The sequence below is a fragment of the Papaver somniferum genome, chromosome 1 (assembly GCF_003573695.1).
Source record: "Papaver somniferum cultivar HN1 chromosome 1, ASM357369v1, whole genome shotgun sequence".
NCBI lineage: Eukaryota > Viridiplantae > Streptophyta > Magnoliopsida > Ranunculales > Papaveraceae > Papaver > Papaver somniferum.
The window spans coordinates 120,060,544-120,073,373 of NC_039358.1; the positions used below are offsets into that span (position 1 = coordinate 120,060,544).

Sequence of the window (12,830 nt, forward strand, 5' to 3'; positions counted from 1 at the left end):
GCCATTCGGCTTGATGAATGCTCCTGCAATATTTTGCAACCTGATGAATGATGTGTTTGCTGAGTATATAGACCGCTTTGTAGTATTATACTTGGACGACATAGTTATTTACAGCGAGACTTTGGAAGAGCATGCGATGCATCTTCGCAAAGTGTTTACAAAACTTAAGGAGGCAAGTTTGTGTGTGAAGAAGGAAAAGTGAGTTTGCCCAGACCACAATTACTTTCCTTGGCCATGTGATATCGCAAGGGTGCGTGCATATGGACCAGAAAAAGGTAGAGGCCATTATGGACTGGACTGAACCAAAGAAGCTTGGAGAGCTTCGTTCTTTCTTGGGTTTGACTAACTATTACCGACGCTTTATAGTTGGTTATTCAAAGAAAGTAGCCCTATTGACATATTTGTTGAGGAAGGACAAATCATGGGCATGGACTGACGAGTGTCAGCAGTCATTCAATGCATTAAAGGAAACGATCTCGACGGAACTAGTTCTTCGCTTGCCTAGCTTCGATATACCATTTGAAGTGCACACTGATGCTTCAAACAGGGCTCTAGGGGGAGTCTTGGTGCAAGATGGTCATCCGGTAGCTTATGAGAGTCGTAAACTTAACGATGCTGAAGGGAGATATACTGTGCACGAGAAAGAGATGTTGGCAGTGATACATTATCTAAGAACATGGCGTCATTATCTATTGGAAACTTATTTCATCATAAGGACGAATAATGTGCCCATTACGTTCTTTTCCAGCCAGAAGAAACTTTCGCCAAAACAAGCAAGGTGTCTTGACTTTTTGAGCGAGTTCGACTACAAGTTCGAGCATAAGCCAGGAAGGCTTAATTCTGTTCCATATGCATTGAGCATAAAGTTGGTGGCAGAATACGTTGCGGCACTGACCACGATTGAGGCAGAGTTGTTGCCTCGAATCAAAGAAGAGACGAAGAATGATTAGGCATGTGTGCGCCTGACTAAACAGATCTGTGATGGGATCGTTCGTCAATATTGGCTAGATGATGGAGTTATTTATGCCAAATGAGGAAAAATTTATGTACCCAATTCTGGTGGATTGAGAAGGTAACTCTTGTGAGAGACGCATGATTCCATTTGGGCTGGTCATTCAGGCATGGAACAAACACATGCTTTGATAGATTGTTCCTATTATTGGCCTATAAGATGGAAGAAGATGTTGAGTTGTATGTGAAGACATGCTTAGTGTGTCAACTGGAAAAGACGGAAAGGAGGAACGTAGCAGGATTTCTACATCCTTTGTCAATTCCAGACAGACCATGGTAGTGCTTGTCAATGGACTTTATTAATGGGCTGTCGAAGGTGCAAGGCTTTAGCTCGATAATGGTCATCATTGATCGATTTTTAAAGTATGCTACATTCATTCCCTGTCCCCATTCTTGTAATGCAGACGTTGCAGCGGAGCTGTTCTTCAAGAATGTAGTGAAGTATTGGGGACTTCCTCAAGATATTGTGAGTGATAGAGACTCACGGTTTGCAGGAAGATTTTGGACTGCCTTGTTCGGATTGCTTGGATCTGAACTAAAGTTTTCTACTAGAAATCACCCCAAACCGATGGTCATCCGGAGAGGATAAACTCATTTCTAGAAGAGTACTTGCATCATTATGTGACGGAAAGCCAAGGAAATTGGGTGTCGTTGATGGATACGACCCAATTTTGTTATAATTTGCACAAGAGTTCATCAATGGAGTTGAATCCTTTTGAGTTAGCAACATGCCAACAACCATTAACCCCTCATGAGGTGCCAAAGGCTAAGAAGCAAGGTTCCTGTCCAGTAGCATATCATTATGCAAGGTCAAAAATAGAGATGACTGAGCAAGCGCGTGATAGTTTATCCAAGGCGCAGAGAAGGATGGAGAAATATGCTGATTTACGTCGCAGAGATGTGGAATTTGAGGTGGGAGATATGGTTTTGTTGAAGCTAATGCCTCAAATTTGGAAGAAGATTTCAAGACAGTGCATATAGGCCTAATTCCAAGGTATGATAGTCCTTTTGAAGTGATGAAAAGATTTGGTAAGGTGGCTTACATAATCATTTTGCCGGAGCGATTGAAATTCCATCCCACTTTTCATGTCAGCTTCTTGAAAAAGTATCATCCTGATTTGCTGGACACTTCGAGACAACAAGCGAAGCGTGCACCACCAGTAATCAGATCACAATTCGACAAGCAAGTTGAGGAAATACTTGATGATCGAGTTGAGGGGCAAAGAAACAAGAATATGAGAACTTATTTTCTGATAAAGTGGCAAGGTTTGCCAGACTCCGAAGATTCTTAGTAGAAGGATACTACATTGTAGAAATTTCAAGAACAAATTAAGGCTTACCCACATCAAAAAGAATCGACGAGGGCGTCGAGTTCAGCTGGTGGGGGAGGTCTATGACCGGTTGGACAAGTGGCCTAGAAATAATCCGTAACAGTTGTGCATTATTGGCAACATGACATATGATAGAAATGCGGTGGGGCATTCAGAGTTGCAGCTAGGCCAAGGCATGTGCCAGACAGGGTTTGCACATGGCCAATGGTGCGAGATTAGCGTCAAGAGATGCCAAATGAGTTTGGTATGTAAACTGTATGCATGAGGCATGCAAGCATGCAAGCAAGACTTGCATTAGCACACTTGCATCATTGGGAGAATGATGCTCAATAATGATTGTGGGACTTTGGCTGGTGAATGCAATCATTGTGCAACAAGGCTGGATGACATGTTCCGGGCACATGTCCTTGACGGTTTCGAGTTGGTTTCACGGAAGTTGTTTTTCTTTATGCTTTCTTAAAGCATAAGAAGGCCTGTTTGGATTTAGGGGAGCAGTTAAGCAAGTTGGCACAGTTGGCCAACTGCCTTGTAAAGTAAATCTGTAATTGCCTGACAGTTACTTGTATATAGCTTTTGTAAGGCTATAAAAGCCTAATCTTGTGAAGGGATTGGGTAATTCGGAACAAGAAGAGTTGTGTAACCCTAAGTGTGTAGTAATAATAAGGCTTCGGCCAAAGATTAAAACTAGTTCTGTTGGTGCATTTGTCCCTTTGTTTGGCTTACTTTTTATGCATCAAGTGGAGTGTGTGTATTTGGTTGACGGATTGAAATATTTGTGAATAGAACCTCTGTTTAATATGGGCTGAATAGAGTTTTGTGCATTAATTGAAGAAATTGGCTAAGTGCGAGTTGGCTGATCTGTGCTGTGGAGCATAGTGCCATTGTCAAGGTTGGCTATTGCATTTGGGTTGTGCGAACCTGTGATAATAACCATAGTTAAGAAGTCTACCCCAAAACAAGTTTTTGGTCATTTGTGTTGCGCTGCTGTTTTAGTTGCCCAAAGTAACCCCATGCTTCTGCAACCACTGAAGTTGTGATGCCAAGTGGTATGCCAGTGCCTAAATGATCATTCCGTGTTGATTTCTGCAGATGATACCATCTCCTGCTGGTTCCGGTGTTCCTTTCGTTGTACCATATGAATTTATTTTTTATCCAACGTAGCTTTGGAGATGCCCAGTGTGCCACCGTATTTATCCTACGTGGCCTTCGAGCTGCTCAGTACCCCACCCTGCCGAGACGATTCGGGTCCGCCTTACCTGTTTGCGCCGGTCTGTTCTACCTCTGCTGTCAGTGGTGTGAGTTCTCTTGCATTGGTTTACTAATCTGAAATATTTGGTTAGGATTCTGTTGACTGTTTTGGTAAACCTTGGAGTTCAGTGCTGGCCAAATATGCCATAAGGTGAAGCACACAATTGACATTCTCTTCAGGTAATTGTACTTGGTTAAAGTTAACCATTACATTTATGTAAGGAAATCTTTTTTTTCTTTTTTGTGTGAATGAGATTTCATTAAAAGGAATTAAGATTCATAGAGAGTCTGGAATACAAAATTAATAGAGCCAACCGGTTCCTACAGCAGGCAACTGCCCATACCTTTCTAATTTCTCCACTAGTAATATACATTTTAATCCAAAATAAAAATATATAATCTTTTTGCCTGCGGTCAAAAAAAGTCCAAATCCATTACAATCTACACAAAGTAAAAGGCATAAAAAGTAAAATAAAATTAAAACTTATTCTTCTACCTTGTGCTCTCCCTTCCCTCTTTTCTTCCTCCATGAACTGAATCAAACTAAATTGTTGCTTCTGCCAAGAACAATACACGATCAAAGAATTAACTAGCTAACATCGGGTGTCGTAATACAATTGTTTACGTGCAATGAAAATTTTGTTTTGTTAACTCTGTTCTTTTGTTTGCTTATCCTCTCTTAACATCCTTGCTCCGTCACTAGATCTATCTACTATTTTTTTTTTATTAATACAAGTTGGAGGACTGTAAGTCCAATCCAATTCAGAATTTAACGTTTTTGCAAATTTTTAAAGGAATCTGCGACTGCATTTTATATACCAGGAACAAAAGAAAAACTCAAAAAAATTGAGCAAGATTAGCTTGCCACTTTATCCGCTTCCTCCAAAATATTTTTGGTGCGCCAAGAGAACTCTGAGGGATCGCCACTGAGATACTTGAAAAAACTTTCACAATCACCCTCAACACCGAAATGGTTGATGTTCTTTTCCTTTGCCTGGTAGGCTGCTTGTAGGATACCTACAACTTCCTCTTCTTGTTGGTCCGTGTTTAATGATGGTCCTGCTCTTCCTCCTTCAGCTTCGCCTGCATCATTCCTTGGAATTGAAGCGAAGCTAAAATAAGAAAATTCAGAAATATAGGCTGCATCCATAGGATTTTAGATTTCTTAATAGAGCTATTGTTGTCTTTCTTGTGTGAGGATTTTCTAGGCCAATATAGAACGTGTCTCTGAATTTATATAGAACTGTTTTTGACTTTTCTTCAAATACTCTGTTACACCGCTCTTTCCGAATGAACTATATTTTAGTAAGAAGTAACAATATTGTTATCACCTGGTTTAAATTATGAAACCAATTTTTACATAAGTCAAGGATACTAATAGATGAGTCAAATTGAATTCTTATTGGGTTTGATTCTTGTTCCCAAACAGTTTTAGCAAACCTGCAATGAAATAACAAATGTTAGATTGTTTTCATTTCTTCACCATATATTGGACAAGAAGGATCAACGTCTTTAACTTTTCCGAAAAATTTAGCAGTAGTCGCAAGAGCATTCTTAATGCATTTCCAGAAGATTTTTTTTTTTTTTTTTTAATTCTATGTGATATGTTCAATTTCCACAGAGCTTTCCAAAAGGTTTCAGGAAGTGATAAACTTACAATATATGTTCCTACCTCATTAAGTTTATCATATATTGATTTAACAGTATATACTCATGATCAAGGTCCATCTAAGCTTATCTTGCTTTTGAGTGTTTGATTTGTCTAGGAACAAATAGGTTCTACAGATTTTTGAAGCTATATCCGCTGGAAAGGAAGCATAAATAAGGGAGAAATTACACTTTTTATTGATAGGATCGATAAGATCTGCCACAATTATTATAAAATCGTTACATTGGTTGCGATAAGAAACTAGATTTCCGTTTATGCCTGGGACCTAGTTGTCTTCCCAAATATTAATGTTAAATCCATCCCCTACTTCCCAAATACTGTAATGGTTAATGAGTTCTAGACGTTTGCACAAACGTATCCAAATCCAGGAACCTTTATCCAGTGGTTTTACTCTTACAAGGCTTTATCTTTTAAAATATATTGGTTTCAAAGTTTTTTCCCATAGAGAGTTTGGTTCCTGAATTAGTCTCCAAGCTACTTTTGCGATCATTGATAAATTGAATTTGCGAGTATCTCTAAATCTTAATCCCCCTAATTGCATTGGTTTACAAAAATTGGTCTAAGCTTTGGGATAAAAACCTCTTGCTCCAGTATTTTTACCCCACCAGAAATCTCTATGAATGACATCTATCTTATTTGTAATTTATTCGGTAGTATGAAATATCCCATCTGATAAGTAGGGATACTGGCTAAAACTGTTTTGTTCAGTACCATTCTACTAGATTGGGGAAGTAATTTACCCTTCCAGCCTTGAGATTTGGTTTCCATTTTATCTAGAATCGGCTCAAATTTTTTTATTCTTGATTCATCCATAAAGAAAGGAGCACCAAGATAATGGTCTTTCAGATTTATGTGCTTTATCTTGAGAAGGTTCGATATCATTCTTTGGTGTTTTGGCCAAACCTTTTTACTAAAGAAGACTCCGGACTTCTCAAAGTTTATTAGTTGACCTGAGGCCTTGCTAAATAAATCTATTGTTGAAAAAATATTCTTACATTCTACTAGATCAACTTTGACAAACAATAAACAATCATCTGCAAAGAAAAGATGAGAGATGGAATCGCTTTTTGGTGTAATCTTAACACCATGAAGAAGTTTATTATGTTTTTGAAATAGAAGGAGCCTAGAAAAAATTTCATGCAGATTATAAACAGATAAGAAGAGAGGGTGTCTCCCTTCCTTAATCCTCTAGTAGGACAAAAAAATTATCCGGGATTCCGTTTAACAGGACAATTACAGAAGTTGCGGAAATGCATCGTTTTATAAGGACACGGACTTCTTGTGAGTAACCAAAAGAATTTAAAGCTTTTAACAAAAATTCCAACTAACCATGTCAAAGGCTTTGGACATATCTATTTTGATTCATCCTCCTGTTTTAGCTGTTTTTTCTTAAAAAAATGGATTATTTCATGAGCTACAATGATATTGTCTGAGATTTGTCTCGAAGATAGTGTTAGAGCATTGCTCAGTAGAACCCACAGGCGTTGCTATCTCAAGCTTTTTTGTCAAGTTTAGTTTCCAAAACTATAAGTCTTGATTTCTGGTATACTTATAGCTAAGTCTCAAATAAGGATAGTAAGTGTAGTTGAGCTTTAGACTCCACGATGTTCATCGAATGAAGGCGAATAACTACTCAAAGGAACTTTTGGAACTTCATCAACAAAAGGTATGTGGAGAATTGAACTTATCTATCACCCAAAAGTCTATCTACTCTATCTCCTATTTGAGATAAAAGTCGTATTGCTATATAGACTTCAATTATACACATTTTCTATTTCAAGGCGAGTTTATCTCGATTATCTATTTGTCGAAATATGTGTTGGTAAGATTTCGCTTTAGCCAAGTTCATATTTACTCGTGACGAAAGTCATGTTGATTATTTCAATAACTTGAAAATCGCTTTGATGCTAATAGTTTGTGAATAACAACTATTTTAACATCCTCTAAGAAAGTTTTAATGATTGAAATGAGAGTTTAGAACAAGTAACCATGTTTGGATATAAACATAGTGTGTTCTCACATTTGTGTAAAAGTCCAAAACCGGGAACCTAAAGTATGCGTACCCGTACGCGTAACGGCGGTTGTTGGAAATCCGGGTAAGTATGCGTACCTGTACGCATACTGGCGGAAGTTTCACGTCCGTGAATTTCTGCTGGAGTTTGGAAGTAAAAACAAACTCAATCCGGACACTTAAGTATGCATACCCGTTTGCATACTAGCAGGTTACTTTCTAAAATCGGTTTATTCATGAACTAAAACATTTATTTAATACGGAATGCAATCTTTGCAAACCGTGGCTATAATGTTCATGAATTGATTCGAGTGAATCAAAATCGATTTTGCTTCAATTGTGTCTTGTATACTTCTATGAGTTATAAGCAATTGAACAGCTCTCTAGCTAGTTTCATTTGAGTCATTTGAACTAGCTATGGTAAAGATGAATAAGGTTGATATGAAAGTGCTCATATGGCTAACCATTGGTTAACTATGGTTGAACCGACTAAGTGTACACGTTTGGGTACAATTACTCAAACCTAAATGAAAGTACATTTCATTTGTGTATAACAAGCTAAGTTCGATCTAACAGTTGCAAGATATTAGCTTGAATCTAATCAGGTTTCATCTAACAGTGAATATTGAATGCTTTGTTACCAAGATAAAGATTGAAAACCCTGATTTGAAAGACTATATAAAGGAGAACTCTAGCAACTGGGAAACCTAATCCCCACACCTTCTGTGTGATACTAGTTGTATAATCTAGAGTCGGTTCTCCTTTAACCTTAGGTTTTTCACGAAACCCTGTAGGTTAACGACTTAAAAACTTCATTGGGATTGTGAAACCAGACCCAACTATTTTCTCTGTAATTGCGTGATCTGATCTTGCTGTTTTCTATCGTGATTGAGTACAATTGTAATATTGACTTGAGATTTATATCTCAGATAGGCAAGATTGAAAAGTAGTCACAAACACCTTCATCTCATCGTTTGTCATTCCACAATATCTTGTTTCGTTAATCGAATAAGATTATTGTGAGGTGATTGATAATACTAGGTTGTTCTTCAGGAATATAACACTAGTACAAATATGGGCTTTGGTGACAGTTCAATTAACAAAACCGTGACAGTTCACCAATGAACTGTCACAAAAGTATAAGCTTTGAGACATATGTAACAGTTTCTTAGGAAAACTCACACCAATAATTGTGAGACATCGTGACAGTTTTTTAACTGTCACTGAATAGTCATACAATGACAGTTGTTGTAGAAAAATGTTATTGTACATTGATGTATAATAACAGTTCTAAAACTGTCGCAATTCTTAAGCTAACGTAACCGTTTCATATAAAAATTGTTATCAAAGAGTACATGGATAGATAACAGTTCTTTTGAATGTTGCCGCTTCCATGCTATTAGTCGTAACCATAAAGCATTGACAAACACACGATTGTGTTAGTTTCGTCCTTTCAATTATAACTACTACTACTATAGTAGTGGGTGTGTTTAGTTAGTGGGCCTTTTTCGAGTCTTGACCACCTTCACCTCTAATTTTTGTTTGTAAACTCCGTAGGAAAGAACTAAAACTTAATTGCTCATTACCATCCCCATCTCTTTACAAACAGACTTCTTTTCCCATGGTTTTTTCTCTTAACAAAAATTTGGGATCCCATCCTTCACTTCAATATAGGATTTTATCTTTTAATTCGATCCCTCCTCTATTAATCTTCTCAATCTGGAACTTTTTATTTACCGAAGTTTTCTTCTTCACCTCCATCACCAGCTCTATTGTTCCCGAAATTAGATTCACGGTTAATTTATAACCTTAAAAGGGGATGATAAGATTATCAAACTTATAAACAGGGTTACACTAAGGTTATCATCCCCTTTGTTCGTTCGTATTCAAACCCCTAATTTTGTTGTTTGTTTTTACCATGATTTCTTTCCCTAAATTTTTTGATTCCAATTTTTCAATTTAACCTAATAAATCTTTATCTCTATGAAAAGAATTTGTGAATTTTATTTGTTTTGTAGGATTTTTTTAATGGTGTGAGGACAAGTAATTGTTAGTAGATGCTTATTAGCTTCATTGGATGGACTTACTAGATCCGCTGTAAGTTTTAAAGTTCTTCAAGGTTAGGGTATAGTAATAGGTCTTTTTGTCAATTATGCAACCTTTATTCCTTCTAAGGTCTTGTATTAATCTTCCTCTTGCACTCTTAAATTGAGTGAGAATAAATTAGTTCTGAGTTTGTTACTAGTTGGATAAGATAAGTTCCGGGTTTTAGAGTTGTTAAATTGAGTGGAAGTATTTCCATTTCCATAATAAGATTCATTTTTTGTTGATTCATAGGGTATAGATTACTGATATCTCAAATGTGGGTAAGACTGCTGCATATACACTTGTAACACGGTGTCTCAGTTTTGTGGAATTCTTTTGTTGCAATATTGCTTTTTGTTAATACTTAATTAGGATTGCAGTTTGTGAAGGCTTGACAGAAGTTTTAAGATGCTTATTTATATGTATGTATATGCGTATATTAATTTGTACACAATACCCTCTATGAATGTTGTTTGACTCGTTTTCTCATCCTAATTGCCGTAGCCTCCATATAGTACTGTAGAATGGATGAGAGTAAATGTGTCGTTGTATTTATAATAGCCTTACTGTGAACGAACTGAACAAATGGTTTCCTTAGTGTGGAATTTGGTTGCCTGGTATCCAACTGGTTTAAAGAGAACTTAATGTGGGTGAACTTATGCGACTGTACACCGGTACTGAATCTTCTTTTATTCTCTTAGGTTGGCGAATACATATGGTCTAACCAGTGACCAGTAGTGATAATGAATTGACATATTATAAATGTCAGTTTTCATTATCAATTCCGCATCTTGTCCTCTAATTAGGATTGTATTTTCTCCTTCTATAGCAGTCTGCAGTCAAGAATTTGGTTCTGTGACATGATCACCTGTTCTGTATTCGTCCAGACAGAAGTTACTCAGAGGTTGAGCAAAGATAAAGAATCTTCCTGAAGACCTGCTGGATTTTATGACGAATACAGAGAGAAGATTCGGGTGATTAGCGATTTTATATTTGTAGTCTTGATATATATTTGCTCCTATGATTTATATATATTATAGGGTAGTATTTGTTGCTGCTGAAAACCTTTTACTTAACCTAGTTTTACCATATGACTTGTTTGGTATGTGCAAAGTGAATATCTGGGTAACTTTGTTAAGTGATTGAGTTCGTAGTTACTTGAGGATCCAGGGAGTTGGTTTTCTAATAAGTCTTTCCAGTAACCAAGTTAACTTGATAGATTCACTAATGTGACACAAAACTTTAAAAGCCAATGCGAACGAGGGAACAAGTTTTTCTTATTTATAAATTTTTGTTCCGGATTATCTATGCAGTGATTTCTCTAGTCAAAGTAAATTTCTATTCAAAATAAATCTTCTTGTTTGATTGTCTGTAGTTTCTCGTGCTTTCGGTATATTTAGATTTGATTTTGCATTTTGTCTTTTTTGTTTTTGTTTTTAAACATACTGAAGTTTCTTTTTATTTCATTAATTTTTACGGAGGCTAGAGGTTGGTTGCATCTTATGCAAAACTTAATTGGCTTTCGAGATCGAAGGACTTCATTGTGTCAGGTTTGTCTATAAGGAAGTTATATATGACGCAGGTATTGGTGTTTACTTGTTTATCCTGGTATGCGCAAAGACTATATACCATTTAAATTGTGCTACCCTTAAAAATGAAAAACCTTCTAGCGTTAATGGTTATAGTAATGATTATATTCAAAATCGTCTTATAGACTTAATAAACGTGAAGGTGAAGGCCCCCTTCAGTTTTCATCTCAAGAAGAAGCTTGAATATCCCTTGTCATTAATGAGAATTTTATGAACTCGACGGAATAAATTCGTTTTGCGGAACTTTCTGATACATTTTATTTGGGTGACTGTGTTTTCTAGGTTCCAACGGTGTGTCAGGTATGATGGGTCGTCTTTGGGTTTTCCCCATCAAAGCAAGGAACATTTAGCTCTCTTGTGACCCCAGCAATGAGGTATTCTGGAAAATCTTTCACATATCGTCCTTCATGTTTTGACTGCAGCAAGAATTACTTGTTTTTCATACTCCCTTGATGCCAGTATGCTAATAATTTATTGTTTCTTTTATAACCATGTTTTAATTAGATTATATTCGTTCGCAGATGTGTCTACTGCTTATGATAATACAACCAAACCACGTGGTTGACTTCTTTTTGCGCAAAGAATTTCGTGATCTAATCTTTTGCAATCCCCATCAGTCAGTAAATCATACACATGTATTGGGCGATTGTGGTTCCTCTAGATACAATCATGTCACTCTGTTATTGATGATTAAACAACCAAACGGGCTTCAGGTTAGTGCAATAGATGCTAATTTTTGAAATTTGGGAAACAATGAGATATCATTGGGAGAATATTTGTCCAAGTTTTATTTACTGACCGTGTTGCTTGAAGTTCTGAGAGATATGTAGGTAGGAACTTTTCACTTTCTTATATATGGCATAAACTTCATTATTTAGTTACTAGTGCAAACATTCCTTGAGATTTGGAAGCTTGAGTTTGCCATTTAAAGGCTACCGAATTGATTATCCTTTAATCGCAGGGTACAAAATCTATTTCATCTTGGATTGGTTGTTTAAAGCACCAAAAGCTTATGCCATGGTGACCAGGCTTACTCCTGCCTATCTGCAAGTTCTAGGTTGTTGTCTTGTTCAAGAAATGTTGTTATGGGATCGACTATGCCGTGTGGTTGGCTCCTTATGAAGGATCCGTTCACCCTGTAGCCTGTAGGGTCTTGTCATGAGTTTACCGTGTTTGATATTGTTTTTTTTTTTTTTTTCATTGATGTAAATATTTGATAGTTGATGCTAATTACATATATACTATATTCCCTTTGTATAAGTGAGCCTGTAATAACATTTTTGTTTAAATCAATATATATTCCTTTATTTATTTTTCTTCATTTCCTCGTAATATTGTTGACCAGCTACATGGTAAAGGAAACAATCGTATATAAGATATGTTACTTGAAGAAACTGTCATATATTAGGCATTACGATGACAGTTTCATGAAGAAACTGCTACCTTAGCCCCGCTCATGTGACATATTGTTCACAAAACTCATACTAAACATGTTTATGGTGACAGTTCTTTAAGAAAAGAAGTGCTACCATATGTCATATCTTATGCAAAAAACTTGGCTTACGGTGACAGTTCTACAGAAAAAGTTATGATAAGTTGTCAATTATGACAGGTTTATGAAGAAACAGTTATCAACAATGACAGGTTTACATAGAAACTGTTATCTTAGAGTCGTGATTTGTAACAGTTTCTTAAAGGACCTTTCGTAACAGAAGCTTTGGTGACAGTGCAAAAAAAATTCAAAACTGTCACATAAGTATTTCGGTGACAGTTTTAACTGTCACCTAAGCCCATTTTTGTACTAGTGTAAGTCTGGGTTATCAATTGGTTCATGTTCACCTTGATTTATCAAAAGACGGAACAAAAACTCGTAGGTATATCAGTGG

General features: G+C 36.6%; 1 long non-coding RNA gene across 6 annotated transcripts; it reads left to right on the forward strand.

Annotated features, from left to right (window-relative positions):
• Window positions 1-8,788: 8,788 nt before the first annotated feature.
• Window positions 8,789-12,255, forward strand: LOC113298540. Of its 6 annotated transcripts, none has more exons than XR_003334237.1 (4): window positions 8,789-9,367; window positions 10,185-11,318; window positions 11,466-11,657; window positions 11,906-12,255. It is a non-coding gene; the product is annotated as an uncharacterized LOC113298540 (long non-coding RNA). The 6 variants fall into 6 exon arrangements; XR_003334240.1 differs by having other exon boundaries at window positions 10,243-11,318; XR_003334236.1 differs by having other exon boundaries at window positions 8,789-9,129; window positions 9,289-11,318.
• The last annotated feature ends 575 nt before the right edge of the window (window positions 12,256-12,830 follow it).